The following is a 12,734-nucleotide window of genomic DNA, read 5'->3' as shown; positions in this document are numbered from 1 at the left end:
AACAGAAATTTTGACTTTACCAGAGTGTTCAAAAGGGGGGTTATACCCTAATTTCAACTTAAAACAAGAGCATTAACACTCAAAGAAACCCAAAAAGACAAGCCGGAGTCCAAGAAACGCAAAGAATAGGAAATTTTGGATTCAGATCTTGTTTTTACATTCAAACCTGACAAAAACACTTGAAACTCAATTGTAAACATTGGAGAAGGCTTAAAACCAAGAATAGTCAAAATCTGGGACAAAAGACATCATACGCGTATAATGTCTTTTAGCACATCCACTGCTTATTTTTGATATCTAAACTGACAAGATTGTTACAAACACTGTAGAAAGCAAAAATATCAAGTCTTGACCCAAATTGATGAAAAAGACATCATACGCGTATGATGTCTTTGACCTAATTTTGGACATATTTTGATACTTTGCCAACACAGATCCATTGTAATAGCTGTCTAGAGGTTATATTTCAAGTTTCATCCCATTTGGATCACAATTGACCCAAAACGAGTGTAAGGTCTCTACTTTCAAATTTCACACAAGTTCTATTACGCAATTGAATTTTTTTAACCATCACTCATTATTTAAGATATTCAAGTTCAAATTATGAATCGTAGGTTGAGAAAACTTAGAATTTAAAATTTACGCTACAAAATTCTGACATGTTTAGCTATATGAATCGCTAACTAACTTATTGCAAGACTTATTTACTGATTGTAGAATTTTCTTTTACTACTGTAAAGTTAATATAAGACTGTAAAGTTTAACTTAAAAATGTAAAGTAAATTATCATCAAGAAAATAAATAAAAGAATACATAGGGATGACAAATGAAGGCACATGGATCAAATAGGAGGGGACAAAGTGGGACACACTATCACATGGAAAGGAGTGGCCTTATCTTTTGATGATAATGACAAAGTGGTCAAACTCATGGGTACCACAAGGGTACCAAAAACGCGGATATGATTTTTTAAAAAAAATAATATTTTTTATTAAAAAAAAATTAAAAAAATATTTTTTTTGAAAAAAAAAAGTTGGACGTTTTTCTTTCTGCTATAAATAGAGCATCCATGCTCACACTTTGGATATAGAGATTGCCTCTATAGCGCTCACGAAGTGCTGCCACTTCTCTTAGAGAGAAGGCGTCCACAAACCACTAAGAGAGCAAAAACTCTAGTGGACTAATAAGGTATGTATTAATTGAGATTCAATTAGTTATGTGTGTGTGTGTGCTATCTATTACTCTAATCTCTAATAGATTAGTAAGATTCAATTAGTAATGTGTATGTGTGCTATCTCTTACTCTAATCTCTAATAGATTAGTAAGATTCAATTAGTTATGTGTATGTGTGCTATCTCTTACTCTAATCTCTAATAGATTAGTAAGATTCAATTAGTTATGTGTGTGTGTATGTGCTATCTCTTACTCTAATCTCTCTAATAGATTAGTAAGATTCAATTAGTTATGTGTGTGTGTGTGTGCTATCTATTATTACTCTAATCTTCTAATAGATTAGTAAGATTCAATTAGTTTAAGAAGGATATGTGTGTGTGTGTGTTATCTTTTACTCTAATCTCTCTAATAGATTGGGGAGATTCAATTAACTTTAGAAAAGATGTGTGTGTATGTTTTCTCTTACTCTAATCTCTCTAAGTATACCTATTCTCTTTAGTTAGTACATCTTCACTATTAACTTATATATTGTTAATTGAAAGTTAATACATAAGAGAACTCATCGTATTCTTATCATACATGATGAAATTCTCATTCACCAGTGTTATTGTCAATTAGGTTAAATAGAATTTTGAATAATACTAAAAATTGATTTAGTCGAAGTATAGAATTGAAGTTAGAATTGGATTAGAAATCTCAAGCATAAAAGTAATGCATTCCTAAACTTTCACTCATAATTTACACACTTAATTTATTAATTAAGATTAGCAAATATTTGGTGTATAGAAATTAAATGTAGAACAACAACACTAAGTGTGAATCCGAGTTGGCGAGGATTTAAATTACAGACTCTCTTTGAAAACAAGGAGATTACTAGGAAAATTGACCAATTTAAAGTTCTAAGTGTATAACATAAGTGTAGTACAAAAAAATGGCTCCAAAGCGTGCTCGAACACAAGGCACTAATGATCATGAAGCTGGTACAAGTAACGGTGGAATCCCTGCGGAAAATGCTATGTCTCCACCAATCGGACCAATCGGAGCTATGGTACAGGTTAGTATTGCAGTTTCAAGTTATGCATCATTGCATATGCGAGACCATAGGAATATATTATTTACCTTATGAAAAGAAAATACGGACCGAAACCACGAGGCTTAACCCCAAGAAACGCGTCATATGTTTGACAAGTAGGAAAGATTGTCTGGTTAAACTGGTTGCTATAGGAAAGAATGTTTGTCCAAAACCTTCGGTATGGTTTTTCTCAAGTATCTCTACTTATTAGCGCTGGTATTATGTGGCAGTTGCCGAGGCATGAGATGACGCCCAGGATGGCACCGCTGATGCTGTGGTGGGAGTACACCCAGATTAGCCCAGCGGGATACTGCGGTTTTGTTTTGCCGTGGCGTGAGGATGACGCCCAGATTGGCACCGTTGTTGCTGTGACGAGAGTACGTCCAGATTAGCACAACGAGTACTTGTCGAGTGGTATGGGACGCTCATGAGGACAAGGGTTTTTATGAATAATGTATACACCGATCGGACATAATAGCGCCAGTAGAGATTCTTGAGTGAACCTAATCCAAGGGTTGTTGGTTTAAAAATTGGACGACTTCTTGTTTGACAATTGTTTGTAATACTGTTTGAAGGGCTGTTTATCGAACCAATATCATAAATAAAGTAAAGGAACATGTATGTTTAAACAGTGTGGTAGTAATTAGATAACAAAAGAAGGGTGAGTGTGGTGTGGAAAGTGGGAGAATGATACCCCGACGGTATCATTCTATGGACGGGTGGACCCGATGAGTCGGGTAACTTTCCAACGCTAGAATTTTTTTAAAAAAAATCATAAATCTTAAAAGAGACAAACCTTGGCGGCTGTGCTTCTGAAACATGGGGAAAAAAGCGCACAGGTTGGTCACTCTAAGATTTATGCTTTTAGGTATAATTGATTATAGATAGTTTTTAGATAGGGTTATGGTGGTCACGCTCCGCCATAGCGAGATAGGACCAATCCTTCACTAACGGTTCATGCCCGTGGCTACGTAGTAGCTAAGGCAATGTCCGTTGGTTTTTCCTTATCAGGATTGGAGACCTATCAAAGGTACTCCGCTCCTCTCGACTAGGGGCAGGGACCTCACACTGGTATTAGAGCCTAGGTTAAATCTTGGGGAGATTTTTAGATTGATGTTTGGATATTGAAGAATGCGAATGTTTGAAATAATAGAAGAACCTAGAAAAATTGTTTTGAGTTTTTATATGGTATTGAAGACTGAACTTTCCTGGTACAGGAAGATGTTCATTCAGCCTACCAGAAATTCCAGGTGTTCACCATCATGTTTAAAAATGCATGCCAATCACCAAATTATCAGTTTCGAAAAAGGGTGATGATGATTTTGGATAGGGTGTTTGCACCACCTATTCCAAGGGTGCATAGAGGATGGGGTATCAACTGGAGTCCATCTGGAGGAATCTATACCATCGATGCTGACAAGATATGGTGCATGGATACCAATCTTAAGAAACTTCGTTGGGCAGAGGAGTTAAAAGTCATCGAAGTGTATCTTTTCATTGGTACTAAGAATCCAGATGCTACCATTACCTTGGGAGGAGAAAAGATATCTCAGACTCAATGGGTCTATAACCAAGTTACAAAAGTTATCCATGGTGGTAGGATTCGACCCATATGTGTATCTCGTAGATTTCAAGGGTCAAAGGAAACTTATTATTTTTATCCTTTAGCCTATCCTTTTGTAGTCACTAAACTCAAAATATAGAGACATTACAATCGTTGTACCTAAAGACTACCAACCTTGGTAGTAAATAATGTGTATATAAATAAACTTTGGATTAATATTATCTTTTGTTTGTATTATTGTCTGATCAAGTCTTGCCTTAAAGTGGATTAAAGTTAGAGTATCCAATAAAGTTTCACTTAATCTATATTGCACAGAGTGCTGTGTATACATCTCTTCAAGAGAAAAAGCTACTTCTCAAGCAAGCTAAACTTCCCTCTTTCAAAGGGGAAGGAGCCCTAGTTGAGCGCGATGCTGAAGTGTGGCTCGAAGAGATGGAGGATTATTTTGTTGCTGCTAGTACTACTCCCGATAACCAGGCAATGTTGGCTATGTTTCGTCTCACGGGGGATGCCAAGCTTTGGTGGAAACAACACTGCAAAGATAATCAAGTAGCTCAAAACACTCAAACTTGGGAAGACATTAAGTATGCTGTCAAAGGACGTTATCTTCCACCTGCACACGAATCCCTTAAGATGAATGAATTCTTCAACTTACGTCAGTTTCATCTTACAGTGGAAGAATACTACTCCAAATTTGTAACTCTTAGGCGCTATGCTCCGCCAATGACCGCAGATCAACAAGTAGCCCGTTTCTGCCAAGGACTAAATTCTCCTTTAAATACTCGTCTAGAAGCCATGAGGCCTGAAAATTTGCATGATGCTCTTTTAAGAGCTAAGCCCTTAGCTAAAGAGATGTCAAACTCTCAAAGGGTACGAAATGGAAATTTAAGGAATGCTGGAAGGAGAGGACGGCCTATGATGTGGAACCAAAGGCAAGTTTACCCAGTTCACCAAACTCATCCAATAGTTGCAGCTTCAGCAAATGGAGCTCAAAATGCAGATCTTAGATGCCATGAATGCAACGAGCTAGGACATTTCAGGAATGAATGTCCTAGGCGAGTCTTCGCAACAAATACACCTAATCGAGCTAGAGGACGAGGACAAATAATAAATCGTGGAGGAAGAAATGGAGGACGAGGTCGAGGGCGCGGAATGGCTGCCAGAGTCAATGCTATCATAGGAGAACCAACATTGGGAGAAGAACAAGAGGAAAGAGAAACTCTACATTCTGCAATTGATAACCCAAGAGTGCATTAGGAGGAGTCCTTACTCAAGAAGGAAGGCCTGTAGCTCATACTTCTCGGAAGCTTAGGATTCATGAAGTGAATTATGCTACACATGATTTAGAATTGTTAGCAATTATTCATGCTCTCAAGCTATGGAGACATTATCTATTGGGACGCAAATTCCAGTTGGTAACATATCACAAGAGTCTTAAGTGGATTTTTACCCAACCTAACCTTAATATGAGACAGAGGAGATGGATAGAGCTCATGCACGAATATGATTTTGATATTAAATTTAGACCAGGTAAGGATAATGTTGTGGCAGATGCCCTAAGCCGTAAAGCTTTTCTGGGGGCAATTTCCATGGCTAACAACCCTATTTTAGACAAGGTCTCCTATGCTGCTGTGAGAGATGCAGATTACCAGATGCTTGCTAGTATCCTACGTGAAGAGAGGGTATCATCAAATCAGCCTAAACCTCTACATTACTCCTTAGAAGACGGGAAAATTTACTATAGGAATCGACTATGCATACCTAAGGATTCTACCCTAAGGAATGCTATCCTATATGAAGCACATGATGGCCCAACTTCAGGACATCCAGGTTATGCCAAAACCATCAATACAATTCGCAAAAGTTACTATTGGCAAGGTATGAAGGGTGATGTCCTTCGCTATGTCAAGCAATGTTTGTCTTGTCAAAGGATGAAGGCAGAGAGACTAAAGATGCCAGGTAAATTACATCCTTTAGATATTCCACAAATGAAATGGGAATGTATTAGCATAGACTTTATCACCGGGTTTCCTTCTGTCCAAGCTGGCTATGATTCAATCATGGTCATAGTCGACTTGCTTACTAAAGTGGCTCACTTAATCCCAGTCGAGACAACCTTTACAGCTTCAGATATTGCTCGTCTGTTTGTGAAGGAGGTTTTCAGAATTCATGGTTTACCTAAGAGGATTGTCAGTGATCGTGATGCCAAGTTTACTTCAAAGTTTTGGGTATCATTGTTTCAAGCTATTGGAACCCAATTATGTTTTAGTACTGCTTATCATCCTCAAACTGATGGCCAAACTGAAAGAGTTAATCAAGTAATTGAAGACATCCTTAGAGCCTACTGCAATAGGGAACCTCGCAAGTGGATTCAATACCTACCCTTGGTAGAGTATGCATACAATTCCTCTACTCATAGAAGTATTGGAATGACACCTTTTAATGCTCTTTATGGTCAAGAATGTTTATCACCTCTTAACTTTTCTGACCCCACTATAAGGGTAGAAGCCTCAAAGAAAATGCTTGAAGAAATGGAAGCTCAAACCAAAGCTATTCGAAGGGATATTCAAGCGGCTCAAGATCGACAAAAGAAGTACGCCGACTTAAAAATATCTGATCGGATTTTCAAAGAAGGTGACAAAGTTTTCTTACGAGTAAAACCCAAAAAGAGCAATCTATCTCTCGGAAGGTATAAGAAGCTTAGCTACCGATATTGTGGACCTTACGAAATAATCAAGGTTGTAAGTGATCAAGCTTATAGACTAAAACTCCCTTCTCATCTCAAAGTGCATGGTGTATTTCATGTAAGTCTATTAAAACCTTATGTATATAACCCTGACCATGTCCTTGATGATGAGCAAATCATTTTACCTGCTCAAGATGTTCTACAACTCCAACCTGATACTATCCTAGAAACTCGGGAGAGAAAGCTTAGGAATAGATCCATCAAAGAACATCTTATCTTATGGAAGAATTTCCCTATAGAAGATGCTACTTGGGAAGATGAGACATCCCTTCTTAAGGATTACCCTTCACTGTTCTTGAGATGAGGACATCTCAAATTCTAAGTTGGGGAGATTGTAAGGTCTCTACTTTTAAATTTTACACAAGTTCTATTACGCAATTGAATTTTTTTAACCATCACTCATTATTTAAGATATTCAAGTTCAAATTATGAATCGTAGGTTGAGAAAACCTAGAATTTAAAATTTACGCTACAAAATTCTGACATGTTTAGCTATATGAATCGCTAACTAACTTATTGCAAAACTTATTTACTGATTGTAGAATTTTCTTTTACTACTGTAAAGTTAATATAAGACTGTAAAGTTTAACTTAAAAATGTAAAGTAAATTATCATCAAGAAAATAAATAAAAAAATACATAGGGATGACAAATGAAGGCACATGGATCACATAGGAGGGGACAAAGTGGGACACACTATCACATGGAAAGGAGTGGCCTTATCTTTTGATGATAATGACAAAGTGGTCAAACTCATGGATACCACAAGGGTACCAAAAACGCGGATATGATTTTTGAAAAAAAAAAATAATATTTTTTTATTAAAAAAAATTAAAAAAATATTTTGTTTTTGAAAAAAAAAGTTGGACGTTTTTCTTTCTGCTATAAATAGAGCATCTATGCTCACACTTTGGACATAGAGATTGCCTCTATAGCGCTCACGAAGTGCTGCCACTTCTCTTAGAGAGAAGGCGTCCACAAACCACTAAGAGAGCAAAAACTCTAGTGGACTAATAAGGTATGTATTAATTGAGATTCAATTAGTTATGTGTGTGTGTGTGCTATCTATTACTCTAATCTCTAATAGATTAGTAAGATTCAATTAGTAATGTGTATGTGTGCTATCTCTTACTCTAATCTCTAATAGATTAGTAAGATTCAATTAGTTATGTGTATGTGTGCTATCTCTTACTCTAATCTCTAATAGATTAGTAAGATACAATTAGTTATGTGTATGTGTATGTGCTATCTCTTACTCTAATCTCTCTAATAGATTAGTAAGATTCAATTAGTTATGTGTGTGTGTGTGCTATCTATTATTACTCTAATCTTCTAATAGATTAGTAAGATTCAATTAGTTTAAGAAGGATATGTGTGTGTGTGTGTGTGTTATCTTTTACTCTAATCTCTCTAATAGATTGGGGATATTCAATTAACTTTAGAAAAGATGTGTGTGTATGTTTTCTCTTACTCTAATCTCTCTAAGTATACCTATTCTCTCTAGTTAGTACATCTTCACTATTAACTTATATATTGTTAATTGAAAGTTAATACATAAGAGAACTCATCGTATTCTTATCATACATGATGAAATTCTCATTCACCAGTGTTATTGTCAATTAGGTTAAATAGAATTTTGAATAATAACTAAAAATTGATTTAGTTGAAGTATAGAATTGAAGTTAGAATTGGATTAGAAATCTCAAGCATAAAAGTAATGCATTCCTAAACTTTCACTCATAATTTACACACTTAATTTATTAATTAAGATTAGCAAATATTTGGTGTATAGAAATTAGATGTAGAACAACAACACTAAGTGTGAATCCGAGTTGGCGAGGGTTCAAATTACAGACTCTCTTTGAAAACAAGGAGATTACTAGAAAAATTGACAAATTAAAAGTTCTAAGTGTATAACATAAGTGTAGTACAAAAAAATGGCTCCAAAGCGTGCTCGAACACAAGGCACTAATGATCATGAAGCTGGTACAAGTAACGGTGGAATCCCTGTGGAAAATGCTATGTCTCCACCAATCGGACCAATCGGAGCTATGGTACAGGTTAGTATTGCAGTTTCAAGTTATGCATCATTGCATATGCGAGACCATAGGAATATATTATTTACCTTATGAAAAGAAAATACGGACCGAAACCATGAGGCTTAACCCCAAGAAACGCGTCATATGTTTGACAAGTAGGAAAGATTGTCTGGTTAAACTGGTTGCTATAGGAAAGAATGTTTGTCCAAAACCTTCGGTATGGTTTTTCTCAAGTATCTCTACTTATTAGCGCTGGTATTATGTGGCAGTTGCCGAGGCGTGAGATGACGCCCAGGATGGCACCGCTGATGCTGTGGTGGGAGTACACCCAGATTAGCCCAGCGGGATACTGTGGTTTTGTTTTGCCGTGGCGTGAGGATGACGCCCAGATTGGCACCGTTGTTGCTGTGACGGGAGTACGTCCAGATTAGCACAACGAGTACTTGTCGAGCGGTATGGGACGCTCATGAGGACAAGGGTTTTTATAAATAATGTATATACCGATCGGACATAATAGCGCCAGTAGAGATTCTTGAGTGAACCTAATCCAAGGGTTGTTGGTTTAAAATTGGACGACTTCTTGTTTGACAATTGTTTGTAATACTGTTTGAAGGGCTGTTTTAATGAATCAGTATCATAAATAAAGTAAAGGAACATGTATGTTTAAACAGTGTGGTAGTAATTAGATAACAAAAGAAGGGTGAGTGTGGTGTGGAAAGTGGGAGAATGATACCCCGACGGTATCATTCTATGGACGGGTGGACCCGATGAGTCGGGTAATTTTCCAACGCTAGAATTTTTTTAAAAAAAATCATAAATCTTAAAAGAGACAAACCTTGGCGGCTGTGCTTCTGAAACATGGGGAAAAAAGCGCATAGGTTGGTCACTCTAAGATTTATACTTTTAGGTATAATTGATTATAGATAGTTTTTAGATAGGGTTATGGTGGTCACGCTCCGCCATAGTGAGATAGGACCAATCCTTCACTAACGGTTCATGCCCGTGGCTACGTAGTAGCTAAGGCAATGTCCGTTGGTTTTTCCTTCTCAGGATTGGAGACCTATCAAAGGTACTCCGCTCCTCTTGACTAGGGGCAGGGACCTCACAACGAGTCAAAAGCGGAAAATTGCCAAGAAAAGCCTAAATTAGCCATAACTTGCTCAAACAGAGTTCAAACTGAATTTTGTGAGTGGACAGAGCATAAGGGGGCTACTGAGAGTGAGCATAACCAAAATAGTCCAAATCTGTGAAAAAAGATATCATACGCGTATAATGTCTTTTTCAGCATAACTGCAATAAAATTCTCACTTGATGAAACAGAAGTTGTCCAATTGACAAGATTAAACAATTGACCAAGTATCAATCAGTTTGGATCAATTCTGACCACAAAAACTTGGGAAAACAAATTGCCGAGACGGAAAAGTTAAAGTCCTTTGGGGGAATTGATGAATTTGAGATCGGGCAGGAATCTCTAGAATAACCAACCAAAACAAGGGGAACAAGCAAGTGTCATATCAACCAAGGGAAGTGTAAACCAAAGTTGGGTGCAACCATTAGAGCCGATCTTTGAAGGAAGTGTTTCTGATACTTCTTCGGAGAGATCTTACGAGATTTTCACCGAGCACTTGGAACACTTGAACCTGAACAACAGAGAAAATATGACAGCAGGATCATCAAACCCTTCCGCCACAATGAAGCTATTGTTCATAAAATACCAGTACAACAATGAGCAAGGTGCCAAGATCTAAAAAGATGGAATGGACCGCTATTGTGTAAAGATAGAAGATAGACCTAGTGAGTTCAAGGACTTAGTGCCTGTGAGCTATAGCGGAGATAGATATCTAGATGACGAGGGTACCATGTACTTGGTAGTCCTAAACCCTAACATTGTGGACAAGTGGGGATTGATGGGCACCAAAGCCAAAGTAGATGAAGAACTTGAGGAGAAAGCACCAATAATGAACTTCCCTGATGCGAGGTTAAGAAGAGAGAATGAAACTACAAGGATCAACACTGATAACATCTATGTGGGGCTATACAAATATAATAATGGGGAGCAAGATCTCTATTATAGATGTGAAGAACCCTACACCGGAGAGTTGACAGACCAAAAAAGACTTTATGTCTTTACCTACACAGAGGGATCGGAAGTGAAAATTGCCACTTACGACAAGTATGGGAGGCAATACTCAACAATGGGCAAGAAAGAATTAGAAGGATATACATACTTTGGGGGACCACTACATCAGTATTATGTTACTTCTAGCTCACAAAGACCAGCACCAACAAATGGAGTGCAAAACCCAATGACAACAGGAGGACAAAGAACTCAGGCTGCTGACTCTTTCAGTCAACCTCAGTACTCGAAGCCCGGACCAATGGGATCATTACATTCCAGAGAGTCAATGGATACAAATCGAGGTAGTGCAGTTCCAATCCCCACGTATACCACTTTAGGTCCAAGGTTCGAAGCGGAACCATCACATTTACCTCCTAGTAGTAGACTCAGGGCAGGGGAACCGACAAGGGTAACCCATGAAGTCCATGATGCTAGAGAAAGCTTTAGCCGGGACATAGGAGCAATGAGATTGGTAGCAGACCATAGACGTATGAGACCATCTCAAGTAGCCAAGTGTATGCCAAAGAAGTATGGTGGTTCAGGAGATCTGTATGCACATGTGTCACTCTTTAAGCAAGTCTTAAGAGCTGAGCAGATAACAGATTTCCATACACAATACGAGGGATTTGGTCTTACTCTAGAAGGTACGGCATTGACATGGTTTCAACCACTGAACAGAGGTGGATTCCATGACATTGACCATTTTGTAAGAGAGTTTGCTGAGGAATTCTCAAAACGAGAGATTAAGCACAATACTGTCTCACAAATATATGGTTTTAAACAGAGAGAACACGAAAAAGTGAAGGAAGCTTCACTTCGCTTCAAACAATACATTGAGAGATGTCCAGTACGTGAACGACCACAAGATGACAGACTATCTGTTCTCTTTATTGAAGGATTGAGAAACGACACTCTCAAGAAGGACTTGCACTTGAAAGCTTGTACAAGTTTCAAGCAAGTAACGAGAGAAGCATTGTACTTAGTGGATAACTATACGGTTTATGGAGAGGTGTCAGCGGATACAGATTTTGCATCCAGTAGCTCTTCCTCCGTAGCGAGCGAGACTACCACTAAAAAGAATGTTCAAACAACAACCATGCCAAATGTAGAGCAAATGATAGAAGATGCTCTAAAAAGGATGGCACCATACCAAAAACCATTGCCAAAACCACTGAAATGGTGTGCTATTGAACAAAAATGGACAAACCATCCAACAGAGGAGTGCTATTACAACAAAGGGTATGTAAGGGGGAGCGTCAGTATGCACCTCCTGCTCAATTAGCACCACCTCAGGTACATCCAGTACCTCGATACCCAACGGGAAATGTACCAGGACCTATGGGGATAGAAAGACCACAACTGGTATTGGGACAACAACCACCTTTACCAGGAGCAAGACCAGTGGGCATTAGATATGCACCAACCTTAGAGAATCAGGAAGAACAAGCCTTAGTGCCTGTTCAAGACTATTATGAAGAATCTGGTGCACACATATCTCCAACTGTGCATTACCCACCAGAAGAACCCAAACAACCAGAACCATGGGGCATGATTGGGAATGTTGGAACACCAACAATTACAAGTGCTTCTGATGAAGAGAGACACAATTTGGACGCAAGAACATTGATGTTTATAGCTCATGGAGGGTTAACAGGACAAAGACCATCCTATCCACAAAGGACGAATCAAGTGGGACCAAGACCAGCACTAGGACCCTGTTACAAGTGTGGAGGTGACCATCTGATGAATGTTTGTCCACATACGGAAATCATTAGAATTAACGCTTATTGCACTGAGTGTGGGGTTACTCACTTCATTAAGGATTGTTCAAAGAATCCAAACAAAGTGCAAAAGACGACATTGAATATGCTAGAAACTATTCCTACTAGCAGTGGGTCTGAAAATGAAACTCTGATACCAACGCAAGTTGTTACTAGAGCTCAAGCTAAGAAAACCACTAGAGAACCTGAGAATGGAAAGTTAGCGACTGAAGTGGTTAGTCAAGGACCACGCAGTCAGAGA

This window comes from Adiantum capillus-veneris, chromosome 2, assembly GCF_014529385.1.
Source record: "Adiantum capillus-veneris isolate H3 chromosome 2, ASM1452938v2, whole genome shotgun sequence".
In the NCBI taxonomy this organism is placed as follows: Eukaryota; Viridiplantae; Streptophyta; class Polypodiopsida; order Polypodiales; family Pteridaceae; genus Adiantum; species Adiantum capillus-veneris.
Note: the sequence above shows the minus strand (reverse complement) of the source record.